General features: G+C 43.1%; 1 long non-coding RNA gene across 1 annotated transcript; it reads right to left on the bottom strand.

Annotated features, from left to right (window-relative positions):
• Positions 1 to 386: 386 nt before the first annotated feature.
• Positions 387 to 4,928, bottom strand: LOC122191788. Its single transcript, XR_006182465.1, has 3 exons — positions 3,175 to 4,928; positions 2,465 to 2,783; positions 387 to 678 (listed from the first exon to the last, which is right to left on the bottom strand). It is a non-coding gene; the product is annotated as an uncharacterized LOC122191788 (long non-coding RNA).
• Positions 4,929 to 6,720: the final 1,792 nt, after the last annotated feature.

Below are 6,720 nucleotides of genomic sequence, written 5' to 3'. Positions count from 1 at the left end.
TGGTCGTATGGCCTTGTATGGTTACCTGCTATGGCGCTTATCTCCCGTTAGAAAGCACTGTCATTACCTTCTTTTGCCATGTGACTTTGTTTAAAATATTTTCTTCCGGTGACAGGCTTTTCTCAGTTCTGTTGCTTTATTTTTCAGTGCTGCTCTGCAAACTCTGCTGTGACTCTGGGCTAGGCCTGGCCACTCATCAGGGTAGAGCTGCTGCCATGATCGATACAGCTGTAGGGGATGCAAGTTGAGTTGGGATACACGTAGCATGTGGGTTACAGGTTGTGTATGCCTGAGTATCTGGTTCACACTAAAATGTCTTGGCTGTATGCATGTGGTGGCTGGAATCCCTTTGCATTGTAGAAGCAAGGTTCAGAGCAAAGAACATGAGCCTGCATGCTGCATTTGTAAAAATCTGCACCAGCAGAGGTAAACTACTGCTGTTGTCACCACTGCTGAAGTCCAATATCTACCAGCTCCCTGAGCTCATGTCCATTGTCTGGACTCCATCCAGCAAGTGTCGGTGAATGTTGGTGGGTGCAATTTTTTCCATACTGGAAAACACTGTCTTCACACTGAGCTGATGACATCTATTGCCACCCTGATTCCATCTGAGGCAACCAGGTGATTCAGTTCATCGGCTGGAAGCTACTCTTCTGTCAGAGGTGGGTTGTATCCTGCCTGTAAGAAAAGAATGTATATTAAGCTGGCTAGTTTAACCAGAATATCAGTGATTAAACAGATGCTCTTCAAGGTTTCTTTGAGTAGATGTGTGAGTGGGAGATACACACGAACACAGAAATCTTTTAAGGATACGAAGAATATATTAGAATTCCACATGTACAAAGCTAAGTATAACTGAATTGTTGTATCTAGTGTTTTCTGTTCTCACCTCAGGACCAACTGCAAGTAGAGTTCAGTATTTCACTGCTAACTGTAATGTCAGAACCTGGAGAAACAGATGAGGACTCAACAAATCAATCCACAGAATTATGCTCTCCTTTTAATATAGCTGTCCCTCCTTGATGATAGCAGAGAAGGGACAGTTTGCATTAGTGTTTAATCAGTAGGTTCCCTGACTTGGTCTTCAAATGTCAGTTCTTATTCCCCCTTGCCTTGAAAAAGGAAGATACTGGAATTTGGTGTAACTCCTTTGTATGAGAGGTACAGTCCTCCTCCCAGTATTTGCCTCATGGAAGGGCTTGCTCATAACCCCTAGTGTAGTGCTCATAACCTCACGTAGTGCAGTGAGTCTTGACAGAAGACTCAGTGGTAAACTCAGAAGTTTTCTCCGTTTATTTTCTTCAACCTTAAACGCATGAATTTTTAGTCATTTTATTTAAACCTTGGTTTCAAGAAAATGTTACCAGTAAAACCTGGTCAGGAAAAAAAGCATGATGAAACTATTCACTCTGCTAAAAGTTTTCAAATTATGAAGGTGAATGAAATCCCATCTATTTGAAGTTTCATTAGAAATACCCAAGCATTTTCCTTCCTACCCCGATATACCTTAACCTAGAGGTGGCAATTAAGTCTTTGTTATCCTACAAAAGGAGGTTGAGTATGAACTGAGAAATCTGTCAATTTTTAATGGCATTTCTGTACGCCTTATGGTGAAAGTGGTGAAGACAGATGAAAGGCAAGTAGGTTGGTATATTAAATGATCATTCTTCACACTGAATAGCAATTTCATGCACTTTGAATCCAAGAATTAGAGCCTCTTGTTTTGTAACTTGATCACAGCACAGTAACTCCTAAGCTAATTTCTTAAAGGCTCATCTGTAGTCTTAGCCGATTATCCTCCCGCAGTGAAATGTTTGGGATGGAAGACAGCAGCAAGTATAGATCGCTGATTTATTTGATTGCAGCCATTATGGCTACCCTAGGAGGACTTGTAAGCAAATTCCGTTTTCCATGTATTCAAGCTAGAGTGAACCTTTGCTGCAACTGTACTAAATGTAACGATGTGAAATGCTTGTTAGTGTATCAGTAGTAAGGGTGAGCACTCTATTCAGAGTCACTGCAGTCAAAGACTTGCAGGTAGTTTTCAGAGTTCAAGACAAGTGGCTCTGTGGGCATGTTGCACAGCCACGGTCCCTCAGGCATCCCTACTGGTGGACTGCCAGAGTGCCCTGTGCTTCCCTTTCAGCCTCTGCACCTTTGTTTTGTTCTCAGGGAATCGGGGTAAGAGATCAAAGGCAGAGATAACATGCAGAGTGCTTTGCCCACCTGTATTTTCTGGAGAAGTGTCTTCGGATGTCTTGGCACAAGTTTTCCCTAATGATTTTGTAGTGCTTTGCATATGGCTGCAGACTAGCACTGTAGGCCAACTTTGAACACACAACATAAAGTTAATGTAGGTGCCCTGCTCACAAAGAAGCAAAACTGCTTCTGACAGATTCTTGGAGATAGCAGGCAAAGTATTCACAGGTAGACCAGTAATCATAGAAAGAAAAATTGTGCTCACCCAACTAGTGAAGGGGCTCTACGGCTACACAGCACTCCGTCACAGCAAGCAGCCTCGGTTCAAGAGACACTCTCTTGTCCTGGTTTTATGTTTTTTGGTCAGTATTCCACACCATCACATCTCGCAGTGCACTGGAGTTAAAGGCTTAGTACTGCTGTTCTGTGACTTGTCAACATTTCTGGTTTCCTGGTCTCAGAAGACAAGAGTGAACTACAACTCCCAGAGGACTTTGTTGTTCCATTTCCATTTGAACAAACAGATAAAATGACGGAGTCTCAAGACTGCCTCTCTTTGCTGTCTGTGCTCCTGGCTGTCTCACCTGTAGCATTAGAGTAAGGAATGCAGTTTTGTAAACTCTCTCCTATTTTATTGATGAGCTTCAAATCCCATCATATTCTATTATCGTACATTCCGCTGCTATATTTTGTAAATTAAGTTTTTCCCTTAGTTCACTGCTGCTGGTTTTCTTGCCTAGGCCTAACTTCCCCCACCCTTTTCTCTTCTCAGTCCGTAGATGCCTTAGCTCCCTGTCACCAAACCTGGCCAAACGACAACAGCTTTCTTCAGTGACTGGCCCTTACAGGAGCCCAGGCTAACAGAAGCGGTCTGATTTTCTGGAGAACATTTCTGTTCTTTTGTTTTTCTTTTAGGAACTGTGCAAGCTCTGGGTAGCAATGTCATGGTAGCGTAAGGAGAACATGTGAACTTACCAACAGGCAGGACACAGTGCCACCTGCAGAGCTGACTTCAGACAGAGCACAGAGGGCACCTGAAGAATATGGGATAGGGCATAGTGGATACAGCTCATCTTGCTGGAGGATCATTAGACGAGGTAATTGGAGGTAGAAGGTAAAGGAGTTTACACTGGGCAGCAGGGATTTATCTGAGCATCAGCTTAGTAAGGGCTGTGCAGAATATCTCATGGTGCCAACCTAGCTTCTCCCCATCTCACTTTTGAGCATTGCACAGACTTTTTGACGTGCTGTACGTTCTGACATGGTGGGACTCAATAGTCAGGAACCAGAGGAGACAGACCATACCCTCTCAACCCACTTGGAGGGTTTGGTTTGGAAATGTCTTGGGCTGATGCAAGTGAACAACTCTGAACCACTCAGGAAATCATTTTTGCTACTGTATCTTCAGTTAGTGAGCAGGTGTAGCTGGTGAGCTCTCAGGGCCAAATCAGATAGTATTCAGGAAAGGCAGCATTACCTTTAGGTGAGGGTGGAGCCACTCATGTGATTAAGTTCTGAAGTGTGGTCTAAACTACTTAAAAGTAAACTCCAGGTTGAATGAATATAGCTTCACATAAAAAATGAAGATGCCTAATTGCTTACAACACAACAGTCTTGAAAAATACAGCTCTCTAGGTGTTAGATTCTTATGTCCTACTGGGGAAAGAAATGGTGTGATTCCTCGTGATTGGATCTGGGAGCATCCAAAGGTACAAAAGGAGTAATTTCAGAGAATTTCAGTTGGAATCACAGAATCACTGATTCTGTGAATACTTCACTGTTCCATTTCCATTTTCTGTTTAGAAGGAAAGAGAAAACTGGGAGTCATGAGACTTCTATTTCTGCTTGGCTCTGCAGTGTATGCTCCCTAGCTGTCCCACCTTCAACATTAGAGTAAGGCCTTCAGTTTTGGACAATCTCTCTCCTGTTTATTTGATTTATTAGCTACAATTCCAATTGTATTGTGCTATATTGCATTCTCTCACACTGTGCTATAATATCTAGTAAATTAATTTTCTCCCTTAGCTCGTTGCCGCTGTTTTGTGTTTAGACCCGTCACAGGGGGTGGGTCCATGGGTCCCCCTGTGCCATTTAGTCAAGGATCCAGGTCGAACCGGGCCAGAGCTGTGACCATGCTGTATCTGAATGACCATGTAAAAGGCACTAAGTGCACTGAGTAGGACTTCTGCTCCTCCGTACATTTTGTTGAGTTTGTAATATAGAGTTGGTTGTATTGAAACAGAGCTTAATTGTAACTTTCCTAAAATCAGAATGCTGTAATGTCGCAATTCCAAAGATGCTCACTGTATGTTTCCCATTTGCAAGTATTTATAGCTGACCTACTGTTACTGAATCCTCGCTAATTTTATATTTACTTTTATTCTTTAAAAGATACAGCTGTTAAGTGAGAAGATGAAAAGTTCATTGTACTCTGCAGAGAAGAAAGACAATTTTCTTTGTACGACTGGCAGAACAGCCCCATGGCAGGATTCGTAGGGTGAGTTAAAACCTTGTTCTGGACTAACTTCTCCCATAGAGAAGACACAAAAGCTGCTTGCAGTTCCAAAATGGGGGACGCATGGCAGAATAATTAATATTGACCTTCAAAGGAAAATACAGGACAAAGGATGTTGTACCAAAGGCCAGGACATGCCCCAGCACAAGTGGAGGTGTTTGACTCAAGACAAAAACACAGCCTGTATCCTACCACTGAAGGCAGACCCACCACTCCTCATACCTTTTAAACATCTGTACTACTCCCCTTGAGGCTGTGAAGTCCACAGGACCACTGGTAGGAGCATCAACACTTCAGCGTGCTTCAGTGTCTACGAGGGTATGTCATGACACCAGGTGGTGGAGTGCTGAAATTCTGGGAACCAGGGAACCCAAACTGAAGAAGAGAAGCCTCCAGAAGGAACATCAAGTACTGTTCCAACAGAACCATAAGAAGACTGTCAACAATCACCTTGCAACAATCACCTGTCAATCACATCATTGATAGGTACTGTACCTGCATCACGATGCACGTTGTACTTCATGTTTCCAAAAGAGCAGGAGTTGAGCCCTGACCTACTCACTCTTTGGTTCAGGCTGTGACCTGGCAACTCTGCTGCACTCCATCCCTTCACAGCCTGAACCAATGATTGAACATTAGTTGAGAGGTCAAGGCTCTCCCAGGGAGCTCAGGTGCAAGCAATGATTGGAAAAGGTGCTTTTATTTAAGTGTTAGCAGCAGAGGGAGCAGTATCTCTCTGAGTTTGCTCTTCTTTTGAGTTGTTACTAGTTTCTGGAAGGGGTGAGCTAATTTTTCTTTGTTACCTGCTGCTATGGTTCTTGTAGGTTATGTATAACCTACATGTATAGGTAGGTTATAAATAACCATAACCATACCTGTTAGGTATGGTCGTATGGCCTTGTATGGTTACCTGCTATGGCGCTTATCTCCCGTTAGAAAGCACTGTCATTACCTTCTTTTGCCATGTGACTTTGTTTAAAATATTTTCTTCCGGTGACAGGCTTTTCTCAGTTCTGTTGCTTTATTTTTCAGTGCTGCTCTGCAAACTCTGCTGTGACTCTGGGCTAGGCCTGGCCACTCATCAGGGTAGAGCTGCTGCCATGATCGATACAGCTGTAGGGGATGCAAGTTGAGTTGGGATACACGTAGCATGTGGGTTACAGGTTGTGTATGCCTGAGTATCTGGTTCACACTAAAATGTCTTGGCTGTATGCATGTGGTGGCTGGAATCCCTTTGCATTGTAGAAGCAAGGTTCAGAGCAAAGAACATGAGCCTGCATGCTGCATTTGTAAAAATCTGCACCAGCAGAGGTAAACTACTGCTGTTGTCACCACTGCTGAAGTCCAATATCTACCAGCTCCCTGAGCTCATGTCCATTGTCTGGACTCCATCCAGCAAGTGTCGGTGAATGTTGGTGGGTGCAATTTTTTCCATACTGGAAAACACTGTCTTCACACTGAGCTGATGACATCTATTGCCACCCTGATTCCATCTGAGGCAACCAGGTGATTCAGTTCATCGGCTGGAAGCTACTCTTCTGTCAGAGGTGGGTTGTATCCTGCCTGTAAGAAAAGAATGTATATTAAGCTGGCTAGTTTAACCAGAATATCAGTGATTAAACAGATGCTCTTCAAGGTTTCTTTGAGTAGATGTGTGAGTGGGAGATACACACGAACACAGAAATCTTTTAAGGATACGAAGAATATATTAGAATTCCACATGTACAAAGCTAAGTATAACTGAATTGTTGTATCTAGTGTTTTCTGTTCTCACCTCAGGACCAACTGCAAGTAGAGTTCAGTATTTCACTGCTAACTGTAATGTCAGAACCTGGAGAAACAGATGAGGACTCAACAAATCAATCCACAGAATTATGCTCTCCTTTTAATATAGCTGTCCCTCCTTGATGATAGCAGAGAAGGGACAGTTTGCATTAGTGTTTAATCAGTAGGTTCCCTGACTTGGTCTTCAAATGTCAGTTCTTATTCCCCCTTGCCTTGAAAAA

This window comes from Lagopus leucura, unplaced genomic scaffold (genome assembly GCF_019238085.1).
Source record: "Lagopus leucura isolate 7727_CA_CO unplaced genomic scaffold, USGS_WTPT01 35408-0_obj-0_obj, whole genome shotgun sequence".
NCBI lineage: Eukaryota > Metazoa > Chordata > Aves > Galliformes > Phasianidae > Lagopus > Lagopus leucura.
This window is presented reverse-complemented; position numbering and strand designations above follow the sequence as displayed.